At 41.4% G+C, this 25216-nt stretch overlaps 1 pseudogene; it reads right to left on the bottom strand.

Moving 5' to 3' along the window:
• Positions 1-24163: 24163 nt before the first annotated feature.
• LOC118830322 lies at positions 24164-24693 on the bottom strand (annotated as a pseudogene).
• Positions 24694-25216: the final 523 nt, after the last annotated feature.

The raw sequence follows: 25216 nt of genomic DNA, 5'->3' as shown, positions 1-25216 counted from the left end.
CATGCTCAATTTCTTTTTCTGATATGGGGTCATTAAGAAATTTCACTTCCTTCTCTGTTAGCCTGGGCAGTTTATGTTTTTGTAGATATTCATCCATATCTCTAAGGTTGTCAAATTTATGGGCATACAGTTGGGCAAAATAATTCCTAATTGTTGTTTTGATTTCCTCTTCATTAGAGGTGACCTCACCCTTTTCATTTTTGATACTGGTAATTTGATTTTCTTCTTTCTTTTTTTTAATCAAATTGGCCAAAGGTTTGTCAATTTTGTTGGTTTTTTCATAAAACCAGCTCTTTGTTTTATTTATTAATTCAATAGTTTTCTTGGTTTCAATTTTATTAATCTCTCCTTTGATTTTCATTATTTCTAATTTGGTATTTAATTGGGGGTTTTCAATTTGCTCTTTTTCTAGCTTTTTCAGCTGTATGCCCAGATCATTGATCTCCTCTTTCCCTATTTTATTCATGTAGGCATTTAGGGATATAAAACTTCCCCTAAGAACTGCTTTTGCTGCATCCCATAAGTTTTGGTATGTTGTTTCATTATTGTCATTCTCTTGAATGAAGTTATTAATTGTTTCTCTGATTTGTTCTTTGGCCTACTCATTCTTTAGAATTAAATTATTTAGTTTCCAATTAGTTTTTAGCTTATTTTCCATGGTACTTTATTAAAAATGATTCTTATTGCATCATGATCTGAAAAGGATGCATTGACTACTTCTGCTTTTCTGCACTGGATTGTGAAGTTTTTATGCCCTAGTACATGGTCAATTTTTGAGTATGTGCCATGTACTTTTGAGAAGAAAGTATATTCCCTTTATCCCCATTCAGTTTTCTCCAGAGGTCTATCATATGTGCCTTTTCTAAAATTCTGTTTACCTCCTTAACTTTTTTCTTATTTATTTTGAGGTTAGATTTATCAAGTTCAGAAAGGGGGAGGTTGAGGTCTCCCAATATTATAGTTTGCTGTCTAATTCTTCCTGTAACTCCCTTAAGCTCTCCTCTAAGAATTTGTATGCCTTACCACTTGGTGCATATAAGTTAAGCAATGATATTGCTTCATTGTTTATGGTGCCTTTTAGCAGGATATAATGTCCTTCTTTATCTCTTTTAATTGAATCTATCTTTACTTTTGCTTTGTCTGAGATTAGGATTGCTACACCTGCTTTTTTTACTTTAGCTGAGGCACAATATATTTTACTCCAGCCTTTTACCTTTACCTTATGCATATCCCCCTGTTTCAAATGCGTTTCTTGTAAACAGCATATTGTAGGATTATGGTTTTTAATCCATTCTGCTATCTGCTTCTGTTTTGTGAGAATGTTCATCCCCTGCACGTTCAGGGTTATGATTTCTACCTGTGTCTTTTTCTCCATCCTAATTCCCCCTGTTTATGCTTTTATTTCTCCCTTTCCCCTTCTCCTCCTCAACAAAGTTTTGCTTTTGACCGCCGCTTTCCTCAGTTACCCCTCCCTCTTTATTCCCCTCCCTTATCTTACCGTTACCCACTTGCTACTTCTCCTCCCCCTTCTGACCACCCCCTCCCTTTTTCCCCCCTTACCCTCCCACTTCCCGTAGGACAAGTTAGATTTCTAAACTTATCAGAGTATGTTATTCCCTTCTTGAACTAGATCAGATGACAGTAAAGCTCAAATACTGCTCTTCTCCCTCCCTTCTTTCCCTCTACTATAATATGTTTTTGTGCCACTTCATTTGGTGTAATTTACCCTTTTCTACTACCTCCTTACCGCTTCCCTCATAGCCCTCCCTTTATATCTCTTACTTATATTTTATATCTTTACATCAGTTAATTTATACAGGCATTCACATCCTATGTATATCCCTTTCATTTGTCATAATAGCTGTACCATTCACAAGAATGACTTATATATGTGTGTATGTATATATATATATATACATATATATATATATATAAAACAACATCAGATGATATAATCCCACATAAAGATGTAAACAACCTACCCTTATTGGTTAATAAGGTTTGTGGGGATTTTCCCCCTGGTTACCTTTTTATGTCTCTCTTGAGTTTTGTATTTGGAGATCAAATTTTCCATTGAGTTCTGGCCTTTTCATCAGGAAGGTCTGGAATTCCCTTATTTCATTGAATGTCCATCGCCTTGTCTGGAAAATTATGCTTAGTTTTGCTGGGTAGTTGATCCTTGGTTGTAGTCCCAGCTCCTTTGCCCTTCGGAATATCATATTCCAATTTCTCCTGTCTTTTAATGTGGAAGCTGAGAGATCCTGCGTGATCCTGACTGTAGTTCCACGATATTTGAATTGCTTCTTTTTGGCTGCTTGCAGTATTTTCTCCTTGAGTTTATAGCTCTGAAATTTGGCTATAATATTTCTTGGTGTTTTCAGTTTGGGATCTCTTTCAGGGGGTGATCGGTGAATTCTTTCAATGACTATTTTGCCCTCTGGTTCTAGGACCTCTGGGCAGTTGTCTTTGATAGTTTCTTCGAAGATACTGTCAAGGCTCTTTTTTTCATCGTGGATTTCCGGTAGACCAATAACTCTCAAATTGTCTCTCCTGGATCTATTTTCCAGGTCAGTTGTTTTGCCAATCAGATATTTCACATTTTTTTCTATTTTTTCATTCTTTACGTTTTGTTTTATTACTTCTTGGTGCCTCATAGATTCATTAGCTTCCACTTGCTCAAGTCTCATTTTTAATGAGTTAGTGTTTACATTTTGCTTTTGAGTCTCCTTTTCCAATTGGTTGATTTTGCCTCTTAGGGTGTGATTTTCTCTCTCTAGATTCTAGATTCTGAATCTCCGTAGCCATTTCGCCAATCTTTTTTTCCATATTTTCTTTTAGCTCCCTAATTTGGTTTTTAAAATCCTCCTTTAGCTCTTCCAGCAGTGCTTTTTGGGCTGGAGACCAGTTCATATTAGCTTTTGAGGTATCTGATGTATCTACCATGTCATTGCCGTCCTCCTCCATATCGATATTTTGATCCTGCCTGTCTCCATAAAAAGAATCTATTGTCCTCGGTTTTTTTGTATTCTTCTTCATGTTTGTTGTTTTCCCTTTTCCTGGCGTTACAACAAATTTCTATCTTTGGGCTCTCTGTCCCAGCTTTCTTATTCTGGGGGTTGTGAGTCTAGAATTATAACCTTCAGTTTCCTGAGGTGTGGAGGAGGGGTTTGGCTCCCTGGTGTCTCACTCCCTGTGGGTGCTCTCCAGCACTTGCTTTTCAGCAATGTTCTCAGCTGTTTGTTGTTTGAGCTGATGTCGGGCACTTCCCCTGTGGGAGCAAGGTTACGTCTGGGCTCCTGGCGTTGACCCCTGCCGACTCTGCCCCTACGGGACTAATGAACTTCTGCTATTTGATCACTGAAGCCCCACTACTTTCTGCTCAGTTCCAGCGTTCTTTTTTTTTTTTCCGAGGGATTCTCTGGGTGGGGAGGAGAGGGATTAGAGCTGTTTACCTGGACATTAAGAACTCCCGGAAGTTCAAGAAGCTGCGTTTAATACATTTCGGCTGCAAACTTCTGGGGACAGTGTTTCATGGGTGGCGTTGCGCTGCCTCTCATTGCTCCCACAGACTGCCGTCCTGTGTTGGGAGTCCTGGGGATCTCCGCCGGTTTTGGGCGCCCAGCTTTCTCCCAGCCCGTCTCCCACGTGGATTTCCCGGCCAGCTGCTTCCGCCTTGGTCTGGAGCAGCTCCGCACCGAGCACTCTCCGAGCCTACAGGTTCATGCCTCCGGCCTTTCAGACTCTCCCGGCTCGGAAATTTGCCCCACGCAGACTGCTCGCGGTTTCTGACTCTCTCCAATCTGCTCAAATTCACTTTTTTATGGGAATCTGACAGACCTTGTGAGAGAGCTCCAGTAAGACGCTGCCTTCATGCGGCCATCTTGGCTCCGCCCCCGGCTGATTGCTTCTGCCTGGACATTAAATATTAATGATGAATATTTTCCTTTAGTGATTTCTGTGCAGACGATCCCTGCCCAGCCAACATATGTGTTCATCTCATGCCTTTAGCTCAGGAGAGAAGGTGACCTTTGAGAAAACACCATGGAGAGGTGTTTAGAGTTTGAATTGGGCTTTCAGTTTCCTTATTGGCAATATCCATGCCTCCATTTGGATGATGAGATTCCCCATGTCTAGGAAACATCATCCATTTTAATAATTTATTCTTTCATTCATTCAATAAGAATTTATCAAATGCCTACTAGATGTCAAGCTCCATGGCAGGTACTGGAGGAAATAGAAAATTTAAATAAGATATGGTTCCTGCCTTCATGAAACTTATAGTCTAATGGGGGGATAAGACACATGGATAAACAATAGCACATAATAATACATACTAAGTACACAACAGTGGTTTAAAAGGAAGTGATATGTGGCATCAAAAGGGGAAAGTTGTTGTCAATAAGGATGTCCAGGGAAGGCTTTATGGCAGAACTTTTTCTTTGTATTTCCAGTATTTACCTCTGTGCCTGGAACATAGTAAACACTTGGTAAAGAGCAAGTTCATTAGCATTTGGGTTGGGCTTTTAAAGAACGGATAGGAATTTGAACTCTTTTTCCTAGAATATTCATAAACATTGATTGATGGCTAGAAGGAAAGACATAGGTAAGAAATTCACGGAATAAAATGCCATGGATGGCTTGTGATCTGCATTGGTGGAAGGAGAACCCATTAATAAGAACATGAATCCACAAAAGCAAGAGGAATTCTACCAGGGAAGAGTAGAAGGACAATCTTAGTGTAGGAAAAAGCAAGAGTAAAGACATGGAACTTGAACTTTCTCCTGACATCCAGTCTTGCATCTCCAGCTGCCTGGATATCTTGTAGACATTTTAAACTCAACATGCCAAAACCAATTTCATCCTTACCCCCAGAGACCATCCTTTCTGTCTAACTTCTTTATTACTGGTGAGAGTACCACCATGCTTCCCTTCACCCAGGTTTGAAACCTAGCTGTCATCCTCAACTCTTCACTCTCACACCCCAGCCTCATCCCATGTCTGATCATCTTTATGACATCTCTTGTATATGTCCCCCTCTCTCCTCTGACTTTACTTCTGCCTTGATGGAGGCCTTCACGCCTGGACTATGGCAATAGCCTGTTGGTTGGTCTCCCTGCCTCATCTTTCCCTGTTCCTATCCATTCAGCACTCAGTTGTCAAACTGATCTTGCACAGTTCTGACTATGTCCCCTACCCTTTGCCCCCATTCAGTAAACTCCAATGGCTTTTTATGATATCTGGGATCAAGCATAAAATTATCTTTTTGACTTTTAAAATTGTTCATAGTCTCTCCCCTTCCTACTTTTCCAGTCTTCTCACAACATACACACCCTTCCTTCATGTACTCTGTGATCCAATGACATTGATAGACTTGCTGTTACTCTCACATGATGCCCCCATCTCCTGATTTGGCACATTTTACTGGCTAGTCCCTGTGTCTGGAGGACTTTCCTTCTTTGTCTCCACCTCCTGGCTTCCCTGGTTCTCTTCAAGTCTCAACTAAAGTCGCATCTTCTTCAAGAACCCTTCCCCCTCCTCCTTAATCTTAGTGCTTTCGCTCTGAAATGACCCCCAATTCATCCTTCTAAGTATCTTGTCTGCACATAGTTGTTTGTATATTATCTCCCCTATTAGAATATGAGCTCCGTGAGGGAAGGGACCGTCCTTGTGCCTTTCTGTGTATCCCTAACACATAGCACAGTGCCTAGCACATAGTAGGAGCTTAATAAATGTTTGTTGATTTGTTAAGGTAAGTTTTTTAAAGATCAGAAGTGAAAAAGAAGAGAGAGAAAAACACATAAAGAAGGGAATATTGGGTAAAGGGGTCAAGGGAAAGCTTTTATCATGGAGGACTCCTGAGCACTTTTGTAGGCTGTTGGGAAAGAGTGTTGATGTACGAAAGGGGAAATTGCTTCTGAAACAAGGTGGGGAGAGTTGGGATGGAAGTAAAGGCATAGTTAGAAGAATTAGCTTGAGTGAGGACACCTCTGTTTTCACAAAAATGGAAAAAGAGAAGTGAATAATTGTGCTGCAGAGTCTTGAGAAATGGAGGAGCACAATAAGGGATAACAATGATTTCAGTCTTCTTAGTGAAGCAGGGTACAGCACCCAAATCAGATGTGGGTGTTTGTTGACAGAGGGTGTTTGGGTTCAGGGGAGAGGAGAAAAGATTTGGAAAAGTTGCTGGAGAAATGAGATAGGGATATAGCAAAGATTGCACAGAAGGATTGTTTAGCATTAGTAAGGGCCCAGCTGAGGTCCAGTAATAGGAATCTTTAGACGTTGACATGATGAGTTGAGCTTATGATTTCCTCCAGCAGCACTCCACTCCACTCCACAGCCTTGGAGTGAAAACGGAGTAACTGGACAAAGAGAATTAGATTCACACCCTGGGAATGGCAAAAGGGCAGGTAGGAGAGGGGTCCCAGGGTAGTAGCTAGTGAAGCAAGAGGCAGAACATGGGGTTATGGGCAAATGAAGTCAGGATGAGACAGATGGACTGACAGGATAGGGATAGTTGAAGGGGCTGGACACTTGCCATTTTGAAGTCAATGAGTAGGTTTAGTCTTAGATCAAATATTCTTAATCTGGGGTCTGTGAATTCATTTTAAAAATATTTTGGTAACTGTATTTCGATATTATTGGTTCATCTTGTAACCCTATGGTTTTATTTTCTGCATTTAAAAATATTCTTCTAAGGTGCATCAATAGATTTCACCAGACTGCTGAAAGAGACTATGACACAAAAAGGTTGAGACACCCTATTTTAGTGAGAGAAATGGAGAGAGAGAGAGAGAGAGAGAGAGAGAGAGAGAGAGAGAGAGGGAGGGAGAGTAGAAGAAGAAGAAGAAGGATAGCAAATGTCTATATGCAAATGCCTAAAGTTTAGGCTACAAGGTAGAGGAGCAGAGGTCCTAACTCAAGGACAGAAATTTGTTTTCAGAGGTACCACTGACACCTGAGATGAAATCCATGCCTGCAATAGTGTGCTGGATGCATAAATGTGCTAATAATAATGTTTAACAACCAGCTTTAGAAAAAAAGTCTGACATGCTTTTAATCTGCATTATTAACATTCTCTCCTTTATGTTCTTAAGCTTAGACAGTCAACAAAAAAAGAAATCAAACCCTGGTTTGTAGCCTTTGCCAATTTCCAAAGCGTAGATGCTCACACTGAAAATGTAACAATTGGCTCTCCTCAGCATTTTAGAACTGGCTCCAGGACTTTGCTGTCTGTCTGTATGGGAATACTTTATTCAAAAGAAACAGGATAAATAAAAAGGCAAGAGGATGGTAGCACAATATATCAAGAAAGTATATTCGTGTGAAGAAATCTAGGAAACAGAGGGAAAACATGGTGGAAAGAACTTGGCTGAAAGTACATGGAAGGTGAAACAAAAGTAATTTTGTCATTAGAATTTACTAAAGATCACCTTCACAGAAAGAAGAAATAGATGGAAGAGTTTGGGAAGCGTCGTGAGCCTAGCACAGAGGTGTGAAGCATTAGTGATGGGTGACTCTTTTTTTTTTGTTTTGTTTTTTTTTATTTAAATTTATTTATTTAACATATTTGGTTTTCAGCATTGATTTTCACAACATTTTGAATTACAAATTTTCTCCCCATTTCTACCCTCCCCCCCACTCCAAGATGGCTTATATTCTGGTTGCCCTGTTCCCCAGTCAGCCCTCCCCTCTATCACCCCTCTCCCCTCTCATCCCCTTTTCCCTTCCTTTCTTGTAGGGCAAGATAAATTTCTACGCCCCATTGCCTGTGTATCTTATTTTTTAGTTGCATGCAATAACTTTTTTTTGAACATCTGATTTTAAAACTTTGAGTTCCAAATTCTCTCCCCTCTTCCCTTCCCACCCACCCTCCCTAAGAAGTCGAGCAATTCAACCTAGGCCACACATGTATCATTATGTATAACACATTCACATACTCATGTTGTGAAAGGACTAACTACATTTTGCTCCTTTTCGAACCCATCCCGCATTATTGAATTTTCTCCCTTGACCCTGTCCCCTTTCCAAAGTGTTTGTTTTGATTACCTCCTACCCCCATCTGCCCTCCCCTCCATCATCCCCCCCCCTTTTATTTTATTTTTTTTTATCTTCCTCCCTCTTCTTTCCTGTGGGGTAAGATACCCAACTGAGTATGTATGGTATTCCCCCTCAGGCCAAATCTGATGAGAGCAAGGTTCACTCATTCCTCCCTCACCTGCCCTCTCCCCTCCTCCCACAGAACTGCTTCCTCTTGCCACCTTTATGCGCGATAATCCACCCCATTCTATCTCTCCCTATCTCCCTCTCTCAGTATGTTGCTCTCTCATCCCTTAATTTCATTTTATTTCTTTTAGATATCTTCCCTTCATCTTCAACTCACCCTGTGTCTGCACTCTCTCTTTTACATATATATATATATATATATAAACACACACACACATATATATATATACACATACATACACATACATACATATACACATAGATATATACATACATACACATTCACTTATATATATATATATATATATACATAAACATATACATATATATGCATATTCCCTTCAACTACCCTAATACTGAGGTCTCATGAATCATACACATCATCTTTCCATGTAGGAATGTAAACAAAACAGTTCAACTTTAGTAAGTCCCTTGCAATTTCCATTTCTTGATTACCTTTTCATGCTTCTCTTGATTCTTGTGTTTGAAAGTCAAATTTTCTATTCAGTTCTGGTCTTTTCACTGAGAAAGCTTGAAAGTCCTCTATTTTATTGAAAATCCATATTTTGCCTTGGAGCATGTTACTCAGTTTTGCTGGGTAGGTGATTCTAGGTTCTAATCCTAGCTCGATTGACCTCTGGAATATCGCATTCCAAGCCCTTTGATCTCTTAATGTAGAAGCTGCCAGATCTTGGGTTATTCTGATTGGGTTTCCACAATACTCAAATTGTTTCTTTCTGGCTGCTTGCAGTATTTTCTCCTTGATCTGGGAGCTCTGGAATTTGGCAGCAATATTCCTAGGAGATTTCTTTTTGGGATCTATTTGAGGAGGCGATCGATGGATTCTTTCAATTTCTATTTTGCCCTGTGGCTCTAGAATATCAGGGCAGTTCTCCTTGATAATTTCCTGAAAGATGGTATCTAGGCTCTTTTTTTGCTCATGGCTTTCAGGTAATCCAATAATTTTTAAATTCTCTCTCCTGGATCTATTTTCCAGGTCAGTGGTTTTTCCAAGGAGATATTTCACATTGTCTTCCATTTTTTCATTCCTCTGGTTCTGTTTTATAATATCCTGATTTCTCATAAAGTCACTAGCTTCCACTTGCTCCAATCTAATTTTTAAAGTAGTATTTTCTTCAGTGGTCTTTTGGACCTCCTTTTCCATTTGGCTAATTCTTCCTTTCAAGGCATTCTTCTCCTCGTTGGCTTTTTGGAGCTCTTTTGCCATTTGAGTTAGTCTGTTTTTTAAGGTGTTGTTTTCTTCAGTGTATTTTTCAGTATTTTTTTGGGTCTCCTTTAGCAAGTCATTGACTTGTTTTTCATGGTTTTCTCGCATCCTTCTCATTTCTCTTCCCAATTTTTCCTCTACTTCTCTAACTTGCTTTTCCAAATGCTTTTTGAGTTCTTCTATGGCCTGGGGCCAGTTCATGTTTTTCTTGGAGGCTTTGGTTGTAGGCTCTATGACTTTGTTGTCTTCTTTAGGTTGTATGTTTTGGTCTTCTTTGTCACCAAAGAAAGAATCCAAAGTCTGAGACTGAATCTGGGCGCGTTTTCGCTGCCTGGCCATATTCCCAACCAACTAACTTGACCCTTGAGTTTTTCAGTGGGGTATGACTGCTTGTAGACTAACGAGTTCTATGTTCCACGTTTGGGGGGAGGTGCCAGCTCTGTCAGACCCGCACTGCTCCTTCCCCAAGAACCCCCAACCCGAACTGGGCTTAGATCTTCGGCAGGCTGTGCACCCCTGCTCTGATCCGCCACTTAATGCCTCCCACCAGGTGGGCCTGGAGCCCTAAGTAACAACAGCTGTAGCTGCCTCACCTCCGCTGCCCCCGGGGCTGGAAGCCGAACCGTGAACTCCTTCCACTCCCGCAGCTGTTCCCACTAACCTTCTCCGCAGTCTTTGGTGTTTATGGGTTGAGGGGTCTGGTAACTGCCGCAGCTCACATATTCAGGGCGTTAGGGTCCCCTCCGCCCGGCTTCTGGTCTGGATGGTCCATGCTGCTCAGGCTGGGCTCTGCTCCACTCCGTTCCCAGCTCCCAGCTCCGTGTGGAATAGACCTCACCCAGAGACAATCCAGGCTGTCCTGGGCTGGAGCCCTGCTTCTCTCTGCTGTTCTGTGGGTTCTGCCGTTCTAGAATTGGTTCAGAGCCATTTTTTATAGGTTTTTGGAGGGACTCGGTTACGGAGCTCACTCTAGTCCCTGCTTACCAGCCGCCATCTTGGCTCCGCCCCCCCAAGATACCAGATGGGTGACTCTTTTTGCCCACATCAGAACAGGTGGTAACTTTTTGATTTGTCTTAATGATAATTTTCATCCTTTAAAAGGTACAGGAACCAACAAGGGAAAATTCTATTGTGGATCTGATTCTCCCTAACTGAGAAGAATTGGTTCCAGAGTTGGAAATGATAGGAGCCCAGGGAAGAAGTAATCACGCACTTCTAACCCAGCTTAGTCCACAATTCTCCGGACCACTTTTCCATTCTGCCCCAAGAGTCCCATTCCTGTTTCCTCTTACTTTGGTTGGTGAGTTCCTCCCTGGGAGCTCCATTTTGAGGAAGTACTCAAGTCAGCCATGCTCATATCTAACCTAGCTCATTCCTGGACTGTCCAAATTACTTATTCACCTTGTCCCTCTGTGGGATTTTCTCTTCCCCCGACCCCCCACTTTCCTAATCTCTTTTATGTGTTACCTTCCACCATTAGAATATAGTAAGCTTTTTGAAAGTAGGGACTGTCTTTTGGCTCATTATTTGTAGCCTCCATACTTAGCATAGTGCCTGACACATAGTGAGCATAATAAATTCATTATCTAATTTATTTGAATTATATTATGATGATAGAGGGAAGGAAATCTAGGCATATCTTGACATTAGCCCTAGATTTGGGGTAGCAGATTAAAAGGGTTCAGAGGAAGTATATTTAAGATCCAATGGAAGTCAGCCCAGTAGGGATGAGAGCTGCTTAGGAAGGAAATTCCAAAGATAGAAAATAAAAAAAGATTCCAATGAGGAAGAAAAAAAGGTGGGACTCGAACCCAGATCCTTTGACTACAATGCTAGTGCTCTTAAGGGTGCCCTTATTAGTCCTCGATGAATTCAAGGAACTGACTCAAACATAGGTCTCTAGACTCCAAGTATAGCATGCTTTCTATCTCTCCCTTTTGCCTTCACATAATTGAGTAGGTGCTCAACAAAATATTCACTGATCGATGGCTATGAATGATAAATGTGAAAGACATCCCAAGGGGACTCCAGAGAGCAGCAGGCTGTGTTTCCCCATCTCTCATCATTTGCTGGAGTATGAGAAAACTCAACTCTCTGAAGAGAATGCCTCTAAGGCTGACTTCTTGAATTTGCCACACTCTTTTACAGGGCCTTGCTAGTCTACATTCATCCCTTCCATGTGACCAATTAGAGAGTAAAGGTACCGAGGAGTCTCGGGCAGAGAGGGGAGAGTGAGCCAAGGACTGAATGACAGAAGGAATCTTGCAAAGCCCGTAGGGCAAAATAACTGACTGATGCTGAGAGACCACGGGCAAGTAGTATCCCCCATTGTTTACAAGGTGGAAAGAGATTAGCCTACATAACTTTCCCAAGGATGGAAGGCTTGTCCCCCGAGAGAAAATTAAGCAGATTATTCGCCTGCTTAGGGCCAGCAGCCTCAGCTCCTCATAGGGGGAATTAACATTGTCACAGTTACGGTGGAAGTCACTTGGGTTCTTTGTCTGCCAACATCATCTGAGTCCCAGAAACACTGTGAGCCCACAGAGCATCCCTCCAAATCACCCTGGCCAGGGAAAGCATTCCCTTGCCTCTCTCAGCCCCATAGGCTGTCGACTTATTCAATTAGGTGATAATGGCAGAGGACCGTAGGTCTCTTGGGAAGTTTGTAAAGAGGCCTGGAAGATGGAGCTTTTCCTCATAGGAGGGAATTTAACCTTTTCTCTCTCTCTTTTTTTAAATCTTACCACCTCTCTGCCTTGCATATTTTTAAAGCAACTAGCACTTTTTTGAACTCTTACAGTGTGCTAGTCTCTATGCTAAATGTTGCCTAAGGGATACAGAAGTGGACACATCTTAGCCCCAAATCACTTCACCTTGCTGGGGCTCTGTTCCGCCTCCAAAGTTGTGGGGATCCCCAGGCCCAAAATTATATGATTTGATGATTCCATGGTGCTTGCTGGCACTGGGAGTCTTACAGTCCAATTGGTGACACATGTTTGTTGTTGTTGAGTTTGTTTTTCAGTTGTGTCCGACTCTACATGACCCCATTTGGGGTTTTCTTGGCAAAGATCCTGGAGTGGTTTGCCATTTCCTTCTCCAGCTCACTTTACAGGTGAGGAAATGAGGCAAACAAAGTTTAGTAACTTGCCCAGGGTAACACGGCTAGTAAATGTCTGGGGCTAAATTTGAACTCAGGAAGATGAGTCTTCCTGACTCCAAGCCAGGTGCTATATCCACTGTACCACCTAGCTGTCCACATAAATCAAAAAAGGAAAAAAAAATGATTTGGTCCTAAGTAATCGTATACAGGCAATAAATATTGCAGGCTACCAGTGCTGGTATCATTAAGGTGGCGGCAGCCAATGAAGCATTTATGGAGAAAGTAGAACTTTGAGTTGAGCTTTGAAGGACTATCAGGAATTAGGTCAGCAGAAACAATAGAGGAGGGATGGAATCCCAGGCAGGGGGAAAGTATGAGCAGAAGGATGGAGGTAGGATATCTTTGGTAGATACAAGCAGTCTTTTAGCTATGTTTTCATTGTTACTTTCTTTTGTCACTGATACTCTCTTGTCACATACTCAGGCTTAGCTGAAAGACTGAACTAAAATCAGGTGGTGGAGATGATAATGAGATGTTCCTTCATGACTCACTATTTCCCTTTTCAAATCCCTTAACCCTTTGCCCAAAACAAAACTTAGGTATTTGCTTTAGTATGTTATTTAGCATGGATTTTTTTCTTTGTCCAGGATTCTGAAGACTCATATCTTCTTGCCCTGTTGCATCCTGGGTCATCTCCAGTCATCCTGATGAATATCAGGCCACTGGACCCAGATGGCTCTGGAGGAGAAAGTGAAGCTGGTGACTTTGCACAGCCCTCGCTCACTCAAATAAAAGTCAACTGGGGGCGGAGCCAAGATGGCAGCTGGTAAGCACGGACTAGAGTGAGCTCCATACCTGAGTCCCTCCAAAAACCTATAAAAATGGCTCTGAACCAATTCTAGAACGGCAGAACCCACAGAACAGCAGAGGGAAGCAGGGCTCCATCCCAGGACACCCTGGATGGTCTCTGGGTGAGGTCTATTCCACACGGAGCTGGGAGCTGGGAACGGAGTGGAGCAGAGCCCAGCCTGAGCAGCATGGACCATCCAGACCAGAAGCCGGGCGGAGGGGACCCTAACGCCCTGAATATGTGAGCTGCGGCAGTTACCAGACCCTTCGACCCACAAACACCAAAGACTGCGGAGAAGGTTAGTGGGAAAAGCTGCGGGAGTGGAAGGAGTTCGCGGTTTCGGCTTCCAGCCCCGGGGGCAGCGGAGGTGGGGCAGCTACAGCTGCTGTTGCTTCTGGCTCCAGGCCCACCTGGTGGGAGGAATTAAGTGGCGGATCAGAGCAGGAGTGCAACAGCCTGCTGAAGATCTAAGCCCAGTCTGGACTGGGGGGTCCTTGGGGAAGGAGGAGTGCGGCTCTGACAGAGCTGGCACCTCCCCCCCAAACGTAGAACATAGAACTCGTAAGTCTACAAGCAGTCATACCCCACTGAAAAACTCAAGGGTCAAGTTAGTTGGTTGGGAATATGGCCAGGCAGCGAAAACGCGCCCAGATTCAGTCTCAGACTTTGGATTCTTTCTTTGGTGACAAAGAAGACCAAAACATACAGCCTAAAGAAGACAACAAAGTCATAGAGCCTACAACCAAAGCCTCCAAGAAAAACATGAACTGGCTCCAGGCCATAGAAGAACTCAAAAAGCATTTGGAAAAGCAAGTTAGAGAAGTAGAGGAAAAATTGGGAAGAGAAATGAGAAGGATGCGAGAAAACCATGAAAAACAAGTCAATGACTTGCTAAAGGAGACCCAAAAAAATACTGAAAAATACACTGAAGAAAACAACACCTTAAAAAACAGACTAACTCAAATGGCAAAAGAGCTCCAAAAAGCCAACGAGGAGAAGAATGCCTTGAAAGGAAGAATTAGCCAAATGGAAAAGGAGGTCCAAAAGACCACTGAAGAAAATACTACTTTAAAAATTAGATTGGAGCAAGTGGAAGCTAGTGACTTTATGAGAAATCAGGATATTATAAAACAGAACCAGAGGAATGAAAAAATGGAAGACAATGTGAAATATCTCCTTGGAAAAACCACTGACCTGGAAAATAGATCCAGGAGAGAGAATTTAAAAATTATTGGACTACCTGAAAGCCATGATCAAAAAAAGAGCCTAGATACCATCTTTCAGGAAATTATCAAGGAGAACTGCCCTGATATTCTAGAGCCACAGGGCAAAATAGAAATTGAAAGAATCCATCGATCGCCTCCTCAAATAGATCCCAAAAAGAAATCTCCTAGGAATATTGTTGCCAAATTCCAGAGCTCCCAGATCAAGGAGAAAATACTGCAAGCAGCCAGAAAGAAACAATTTGAGTATTGTGGAAACTCAATCAGAATAACCCAAGATCTGGCAGCTTCTACATTAAGAGATCGAAGGGCTTGGAATGCGATATTCCGGAGGTCAATGGAGCTAGGATTAAAACCTAGAATCACCTACCCAGCAAAACTGAGTATCATGTTCCAAGGCAAAATATGGAGTTTCAATAAAATAGAGGACTTTCAAGCTTTCTCAGTGAAAAGACCAGAACTGAATAGAAAATTTGACTTTCAAACACAAGAATCAAGAGAAGCATGAAAAGGTAATCAAGAAACGGAAATTGCAAGGGACTTACTAAAGTTGAACTGTTTTGTTTACATTCCTACGTGGAAAGATGATGAGTATGATTCATGAGACCTCAGTATTAGGGTAGTGGAAGGGAATATGCATGTGTATATATGTATATATGTATATATATGTTTATATATATAAGTGAATGTGTATGTATGTATATATCTATGTGTATATGTATGTATGTGTATATGTATATATGTGTTCATATATATATATATGTAAAAGAGAGAGAGCAGACACAGGGTGAGTTGAAGATGAAGGGAAGATATCTAAAAGAAATAAAATGAAATTAAGGGATGAGAGAGCAACATACTGAGAGAGGGAGATAGGGAGAGATAGAATGGGGTGGATGATCTCGCATAAAGGTGGCAAGAGGAAGCAGTTCTATGGGAGGAGGGGAGAGGGCAGGTGAGGGGGGAATGAGTGAACCTTCTTCTCATCAGATTTGGCCTGAGGGGGAATACCATACATACTCAGTTGGGTATCTTACCCCACAGGAAAGAAGAGGGAGGAAGATAAAAAAAAAATAAAAGGCAGGGGGATGATGGAGGGGAGGGCAGATGGGGGTGGAGGTAATCAAAACAAATACTTTGGCAAGGGGACAGGGTCAAGGGAGAAAATTCAGTAAAGTGGGATGGGTTGGGAAGGAGCAAAATGTAGTTAGCCTTTCACAACATGAGTATTGTGGAAGGATTATACATAATAATACATGTGTGGCCTAGGTTGAATTGCTCAACTTCTTAGGGAGGGTGGGTGGGAAGGGAAGAGGGAAGAGAATTTGGAACTCAAAGTTTTAAAATCAGATGTTCAAAAACAAAAAAAGTTTTTATATGCAACTAAAAAATAAGATACACAGGCAATGGGGTGTAGAAATTTATCTTGCCCTACAAGAAAGGAAGGGAAAAGGGGATGAGAGGGGAGGGGGGTGATAGAGGGGAGGGCTGACTGGGGAACAGGGCAACCAGAATATAAGCCATCTTGGAGTGGGGGGGAGGGTAGAAATGGGGAGAAAATTTGTAATTCAAAATGTTGTGAAAATCAATGCTGAAAACCAAATATGTTAAATAAATAAATTGCATTTAAAAAAAAATAAAAGTCAACTGCAAGTCATGTCATCATTTCCCTCATGCCATGATCCTCTTTGAAAATGAAGGACAAACACAAGTATATCCAGCAAAGAATATAGTTTCTTTCAGCGATCCTGGGGATACAAAGGTAGAAATTAAAGTCCCTGTCCTCAAGGAACTTACAATCTACCTAGGGGATATATTTGCAGAGATAAATTGCTGCAGAGTAATTTTGTTTTATTTTTTCCAGTGTGAACAGTATGAACAATTTTGGGAGCACAGGGAAAGACATGCCTTTCCAGTGAATGGTGCTTCTGTGGAAGCAGACTAGGGTTAGTGAGAAGAGTATTGGACATGAGGTCTGAAGGCTTTGATTTGAGGCTGCTGCTTCTAATATTGGGGATCAAAGTTTTAGAGCTTTGAAAGACCTTAGAATCCACCCACTCATTTAATACCCAAAGAAACTGAGGTCACAAGGGGTTGTGACTTGCTCAAAGTTACTTAGCTGCTAAACAGCAGTCCCTAATCAAACCTGGTATGGTGTTAATGTGATTAAAGATCTTCCCTGCCCATTTAATAGGCCTGAGGTGGGGCAAGTTAAGGGAAGCTTGAGTAGGGGAGGCCTGTTTGTAGGAAGGCACACATCCTTTTGTTAATTAGATGTGAGGCCCCAGGCCCAAACCCTTTTGCTGATTAAGTATGAAGCCCTCGGGCCCTAAAAAGTGTATATGTATATATATACATATATATGTATATATATGTATATATATACACAAATATATGTACATACACACACATATATATATATATATGTATATATATGTGTGTATATATATACTCTGAGGGTAGCCCTTAAGCTCAGAGAGAACTGGAAGGACTGAGAGAGAGACGGAGAGACTGAGAGAGAGAGAACTGCAAGGGCTCTTAGAATTGCAAGCTCTTAGAACTTCAGAAGGAGAGGATGAAGGCAAGCAGACAGCTAGAGTTTATTAGTGAGTGTTTATGGGAAGGCCCCAGCAGAGGGGAAGGTTACGGGATGGCTTGCCTCCTTGCTGTGATATTGTGTTTTAATTTCCTTGCTGCTACATTGAAGTGGAATTACTGGTTTGGGGATACAATTGTTGCTATGTCAAATTGGAATTATTGGTTTTGGGATTTGATCCTCTGGTGTCTGAATAAATATTTTTCTTCTTCTGCCTTCTGTATAGAGAGTCTCTTATATTTTGAAATTCCAAACTATACAGGCATATTCATGGTCACCATGGATATCATGAATCTTGCCTTACTGATACTTCTTCTGGTCTTCTGACTAAATCCACTTCTGAGAGCCTCATTTCCTTATCAATAAAATGGGAATGATAATAGTTGGCTACCTATCTCACACTGTGCTGTGAGGAACAAATGAGACAACAGATAAATAGCGTTTTCTAATTCTAAAGCTAGCTATCTATACATGCACACACATGCACGTATATGTGCATAATATGTACACACATGTATATGCACACAAAGATACATCAATGATATGTATAGACAGTCATGTATACATCTAGGTGCAATTGCAAAAGGCCATTCGGACTGAATAATAGTATTTGCAGACAGTGAACCAAGATCAAGTGATCACTAGCCAAGTGATCACTGAGAGAGATTCATGCTGATGCCAAGGTGATCAGAACCAGGTAGAGATGATGGCTGATACAGGGTCAGAGTTGTTTATTCAGTTCTATAACATGAGCCCCAGACACAAGCGGCCAGTGAGCCCATAGACATCAAGGGTATGGTTCAACTTGGCATGGTGGCAGGTCTCTCAAGTTTAGAATTTCTGAGTTGCAGAAGGCTAAACTACAAAGGGTATCCACACTGAGAGCCAGAAGGTTGACTAAGGAGGGGAGTCCTGGCCCAGGTCAGAAATAGAGTAGATTCAAATTCCTGTGCTAATCGGAGTAGGATCTGCCCATGAGTGAACCCTACATGTCTAGCCTTGGCAACATAGGGAGAGTCAGTCTTAAAAAAATATGGCTTGAATATGAATCTAGGGAAAGAGGGATGGAATGGGAACTGAAAAAATTAGTGTTCAACCTTAGTTCTGATGTGTACTGTTTGACGTCAGAAAAGTCACTTGATCTCTGCTTATACTTCTTTAAAATGGGAGTGATTTAGGGCCCTTATAAGGAAACCTTCAAAACTCCCAGGATCCCAGATTTAGAGCTGGAAGGGACCTCAGAAAGTCCAACCCCTTCATTTTGTAGATGTGAAAACTTATGGCCAGAAGGTCTAAGGGATATGACAAGTACTTTAAAGCCTGTGAGAAAGCCCACTTAGTTTCCCCTGCTAAGAAAAATAAGAATATTAGAGATTGTTTAATAGTAAGCATTCAGTCTAATGACCAGAGTAATTAATATAAGATATGTCTATAGGCACTATCCATCTGGGGGAAAAGAGTTTAATTCTGTTACAAATAATGAATTTTCAGTAACCAGTTGTTTAAAAAAATCAAGAGGTTGTTTTTGAAAAAAAAAGTTTGGTCAATTTTTATGTTTTTGGTTTAATTACATTACTCTCCACTTTTCTCTGTCCCAGTCCTGCCCTAAAAGTCATTTGTATATGGAGCAGGAGCCTTTCTGATGAAGTTTATGGGGTTAAAAAGACTTAAATTGGACAGAAAATTCATGTGTCAAATTTACTTTGTCAGAAAACCACTTCCAGAATGTTTGAAACTATATCAGTCTCCTCCAAAGACCAGAGCCTCCTCCAAAGCATTTGGGTGTTGGGCTGCAATCAGTTACTGTTTCAAAAGTTAGGCAGAATTTCTGTCATGCCTTAAGAATGGCAAAGCTATAGATAAAGACCATGTAAAACTTGGGCGCTCTTCACTGCAGGCTACTTCTCCTGGACCAAAAGATTTACAGGGAGGCCTAATTATTTGAAAATTATTTCAATGAAAGTTAATCTCTTTCATCTCATTACAAAAACAAAGCGTGATTATAGGGAAAGAGATCCACGAAATTTCAAGAGATTCTCTTCCTAAATGAAATTGGAAAGAGTTAATATGAGGCTATAGATGGTTAATATAAAGAATACTTTGCTGAGAAAGATCTATGGTGTTTTTTTTTTCAAGTAATCTTGTCTTGTCTCATTGATCTTTGTACTGTCATTGAAAGGAAAGAACAAGGCCTTAAAGACCCTCAAAGAACCTGGAATCATAGATCCAAAGATGAAAAGACCTCAGAGGCCATCTAGTCCAACTGAATCATTTTACTGATGAGGAAATTGAGGTCTGTGAAGGTTAAATGTCCATGTGTGTAACTGGTCCAAGGTCACAAAGGGAATGAGGAGCAAAGGAAGAATTTGTACCCAGGTCTTCTGTCCCTAGAGGCGGTGCGTTCCCCCCGCCCCCCTCACCATACCATGATAATTCTCAATAAGCTCACAATGTCATCGAACATTAGACTCAGGAGGTATCTTCTAAATCATCTAGTACTAGTCTCCCCTTTCACAAATGGCAAAGCTGAGTTCTAGGGAGAGGTAGCAACTTGCCTTATCTCTCAGAGCAAGACAAATTCTCATGAACTGGGTATCCAAGAAACAATGAAATACTGGTTGCAAAATTAGTTTTACATACTTTCAGTTGACCGTCAATAAGTATCTACTATGTGCCAGGCACTGGGAATAAATTTACGAGCAAAAAAATTCCTTGCTCTCAAGGTGCTCACATTCTAAAGGTGGAAGACAAGGAATTTTGAGACTTGAGAAAATCAGCTTACAGGTCTTTGAGAGTCGATGTGATAGAGTGCAAAGACTATTGAATTGTAAGTTAGGAGACTTGGTTCTAGTCTTGCCTCCTGTTAGTAATTCTCTCTGTGTCCTTGCACAAGCCATATACCCTCTTATGGTCCCTGTTTCCTTATTTGTATGTAACTTGAGCCCCAAAGCACATTGGTATGGAGATCCGTGCCCTTTACCTGAATGAAAGGTAGAGAAGACTTGGTGGGAGCAGAAAAGAAGTGATTCTGAGTTCTTTTGGCTTCCAGCTTCAAGAGAGAAGATGACCATTCCAACCTCTCTTCAGATCAGTGAAGGAGGACGAAGACTCTGGAAAGAAGCTTACATGCAGAAATCATGTCCCCATTCCCAGTTTATTACATACTACAGTCTTTGGGAAATTTTTCCTTGTGTGAGATCTGGGACTTTCTCTCTTGGTTGAGTTGAGGTATCTTGCTCCTAATGGTAAAGCTCCTTCAAACTGTATTGCCTTGTATATGTTCTCATATGTATTCTTTTTCTGATTTCTGTTTTGCTATTAACTTGAATAAATGAGTTTCTTTGCTGTTTGCTTCATATGTTCACTGTGGAACTGGAATTTGGTAGGAAGAGAGTCAAGCTTTGGATATAAAGTTTGCAGCTCCCCTCACCCAATTAATGAATAGTGATCAAAAGTTAATCTTGAACCCTAAAGTTACTTTGCCTAAACTAACAATATTTAAGGGAGCAGATAGAGATCATTCTAGTCAGTATTCCTTCTTTCAGAGGAGAGCAGTGTCAAGCCTCTGATCCCAATGTCCTGCTTCCTTTTCTGTAATGAATTCTCCTTTGGAGAAGAGTGATGGTAAGAGATGCTAAAGATGTCTATTCTTGCCTCCTTGGGAGCCACATTGAGACAACCACTATATACGTAACCCATCCTCTGGGGACTTTATTACAGAGACTTGGTAGAATGGAAGATATGTGAGTGCTAATGGGCATGCATTACTCATAGCCTTCCAGGGCTTTTGACTTTAGAGGGAACTTTTTTCCAGGAGAGAAGCTATGCTGCTGAGGCAGAGAGAAGGAGAAAGGTTATATTCAGGTCTTGGCTTCTCCTGCTAAGTGAGAAGAGAAAGGGCATAGCATGTGGCTCCCTTGTAATGGAAAATAAATGATCAGACTGGGAATGGAAGCAAAGTGCTAAACAGATAAGAGAAAATGTGATTGGACTAGCCAACAAAAGCAGACTGTAGTGGAGATCAGATCTATTCATACCAACAGATTGGGGTTGGTGAGACTTCTGGAGGCCAGTCCATAGCACCTGTCTTTCCTCAATTCCTTAGAGTGCTCTCCCCTCCCCGCAATTTCCCCTTCAATTAGTGAGAAGGTGAGAAAGAAAGAGATTCAACCTTCAGTCAGCTTCACATGCCATCAAGGCCTCCTATAGAGAATTTTAATGCTTGTTTTTATTTCTATGCAAGTACAGTCAAACCTCAACTTTCACAGGGGCGACATTCCTAGAAAACAGTGTAAATATTGACACATTGAACCTATGGGAAATAGGGGGTTAGGTTCCTATGACCACCAAAAACTGTAATCTTTTGCTAGGCATTGCCGAAAATACACATTTCTGCATAGAGTTCCTTATGAGAAAACATTAATTCTGATAATATGCATTTTTCCTAACATAGTAACATGAAAAAACTCATAAAATATAGTACACAAAATAAGATAGAGAACACGCAACACCTTTTTTCTCACTAATAATTCCCTAGAATTCTGACCTTTTGTGCTGACATCTCAATAAAAACAAAAACAAAACATTGATTTCAGATAATACTATACTGCTGTAAACTTCTCTACTTCTGCTGCCCTCTGAAAACCAAGGGAGAGGTTGCTAGGACTTTAGTCACTGCTGTCAGAAGGCTTCAAGACTGACCTTGACATCACCTCTGACATTCCAAATGGACTGGGAGCTCTTTAGAACAAGATCAGTAAAGTACCTGGTAGGATACCAGCCACTCCACAAACTGGTATGCATCCTGCCTCTCATTTTTTTTTCTCTACCATGTATAGTCTTGAATATGCACAGTTGCCAATGTGAAACTGAAAAGTACCAAAAGTTAAATGCAGGAATATTGAGGATTGACTGTATAAAGAGATTTACAGTTATTTCAGTCTAGTTGTAAGTACACAGTTTGAAATCAAGAGCAGGGAAGATAACCCAAAAGGGGAGAGGAGATTTTTCCACCACATCAGGCTGGGGAGATCAGTGACAAGCTGATTGGAAAGATAGTTTCTGCAATTTTATTAATATCCTAAAACCTATTCATTCATACCTTCAATACCTTTTGAACTCTTAGAGATTTAACTAGGAGACAAGCCAGTAGCAGTGAGAGGCGGATATTAGTGTCCTTGCTGATACAACAATCATATTCAGCACATAGCCCTTCCCTCCACCCCAATCCACATCTGTAAAATGGATAGGTTGAATTAAGATCTTCAAGGTTGCTTCTTTTTATAACTAGGACATTCTGTAATTTATCTTCTAATCTAATCTTTCAACTGTTTTTGCCAATGTTAATGGCCAAATATGATGACTTTTTGTCAATCCTCATCCTTCTTGACCTCTTTGTAGCCTATGACACTGTCAATCACTTCCTTCTAGGATCCCACAATACTGCTCTCTCCTGATTTGTCTTATATAGATCCTTATCACTTACATATTCATATCTCTTGCCACTCATCAGCCTCCTTTTCTGGACCTTCATCCAGGACATGTCCAATAACTGGGAATGGAAGTGGGGGTACTCCCGAGTGGCTTTCCTGACAGGGCTCTCTTCTCTTGTACGTCTTTACTATCTTTGCTGACACCATAAGCTCCCCTGTGTTCAATGATCACCTCCATACAGATGATTCCCAGATCTACACATCTAGCCCTAACTTTTCTCCTGGGCTCCAGTATCCCATTGCCAACTGCTTTGTGGACATCTCAAATTGAACATCTTATGATATTCTTAAACTCAACATGAACAAATCAGAATGCATTCTTCTGAGCTTCTCTATTACCATGGAAGGCACCACCGTTCTTCCATCATCAAACTTGGAACCTTGGTGTCATCACTGACTCTTCATCTGCACTCACCCAACCTATACAATTTGTTGCCAATTCTTGCCATTTCTAATTTTGCAATATCTCTTGTATGTGTCCTTTTCTCTCCACTCGTACAGCCACCACTCTGGTACAGGCCTTTATCATCTCATACCTGGACTATTGCATATCCTTCTGTTTGGTCTCTCTGCCTCAAGTCTCTTCTCATACCAATCCACCTTCCACTCAGCTACCAACATGATTTTCCTAGAGTCTTGATCTGACCATGTCATCTCCCACTCAGTACAATCTAGTGACACATTACCCCCAAGACTAAATAGAAAAATATTGTTTGGCTCTTAAAGCTCTTGTGAAACTGGTCCCTTTGTACTTTCCTAGTCTCCCTATGTTTTACTGTCCTCTATGCCGTCTACAATCCAGTGACATTGGTCTTTTTACCGTTCTTTCCTGTAACACTCCATCTCTCTGTGCTGTACCCATTCATTTCACACATGCTCTTCTTTCTCACCTCTGCCCTTCCCCCGACTTCGCTGGGTTCCTTCAAGACTCATCCCAAATTCTACCTTCTGTAGCAATTGTTCTCTGGTTCCAACCTCAACCCCTCACTGTCAGTACCTCCCCTTTGAGATTACTTTCCATTCGAACTCTGAAAATTAAGAATTCACCTGAAACTCTGCTTTCTGTCAGTTTTCTCCATCCATCCTCTGTGTACTTTTCCTTTTCCAAGGTTACGTCCAATCAGTCAACAAGCATTTATTAAGTGTTTATTATGTGCCAGGACCTGTGCAAAGTGATGAGGATACAAAGAAGGTAAAAAAAAAACATGGCCCTTGCCCTTAAAAAGTTCGTGTTCTTTTTTTTAAAAATAACAAAAGTATTTATTTATACATTAATGTGAAGGGCTAGACTTGAGTTTAAGAAAAAAAGAAAAGGAAAATAGTCTACGATTCAGAGTCCTATACAGATGAGAGAAGAGGAAGAAGACCATTTATGAGGAAGGGAAAAAGATAGATGCACACACACATACACATACACGCAAGATGAAGGAAGGTAGATTGGGCAGCCAGGGTCAGGGCTCTTGGCTAGTCACCTGCTTCATGTAGGTTTCCAGTAGATACTTTTTAAAGGCTGTGGGGTTTGTCCAAAGTTCAGCAGCATGTGTGTGCGTGCGTGCGTGCGTGCGTGCGTGCGTGCGTGTGTGTGTGTGTGTCTGTGTCTGTGTTCAATGGGCTGTTAATGTTGGGTTCTCCCAGCAGTCTCTGGATAGATAGCAGGATGGTCCTGACATCCTACAGAGCTGACCACTTGTTCTTGAGGATGTCCAAACAAATATTGCCTTGATTGTCCACATTAGGATGGTAACAAGGTATGTCAAATTTCACAGTGGGAGCATTATGTGGGTAGCCACTGGGGAATTCTAGGGAGAGCTTGTACCTTAGGTCTTCATATACTATGCCTGCTACCCCCATGGATGGTCCCAACCCATTTGAAGAGACTGTCTGACTCTGGGGAGGCAGAAACTCCTTTGTCCCTAGACATCATTAGGGTCATCAATTCCTGCTGTAACCTGTTGCTCAAGGACCCACGGGCTGTGCCTGCCCCAGGCACAGCCCTGTTATAGGCCGCAGTGGGGCTGACAGTGGTTCTATCACAAGGCCATGGATTTCTGGGGATAAAGGAAGAGAAATTCCTGGGTGGCAACTGCCAAAAAGTTCACATTCTAATGGGAGGAGGCAGCCTCCAAAAAAGTGTGTGTGTGTGTGTGTGTGTGTGTGTGTGTGTGTGTGTGTGTGTAGATGAGAGTGCTTGCTGGATTTTAAAGTAGATTCTATACTTTTTCCACCTAAAATATTTCTCAATTCCCATTGTTTATTGTTCTACTGGCTCTGGGTCTGAGAGCTTCTCAGTAGAGAGCAGCAAGGGCAGGTGAAATCCCACAGCTGAGAGCCTTGAGTACATGGCCTTCCAGGTAGGGAGCCAGTGCCCCAGATCTTCACCGACACTCCTCTAAATCACTTCTCAATCAGCTTCCCTTTGTTTCTTAATGTAGGAGATTTGTTTTCAAGTTTTTTTTTTCTTTTTTCCTTTAATTGCAAAAAGGCATGGGGATATTAAGAGTGAG

This window comes from Trichosurus vulpecula, chromosome 8, assembly GCF_011100635.1.
Source record: "Trichosurus vulpecula isolate mTriVul1 chromosome 8, mTriVul1.pri, whole genome shotgun sequence".
Lineage (NCBI taxonomy): Eukaryota > Metazoa > Chordata > Mammalia > Diprotodontia > Phalangeridae > Trichosurus > Trichosurus vulpecula.
Note: the sequence above shows the minus strand (reverse complement) of the source record. Positions and strands in the feature narration are given on the sequence as shown.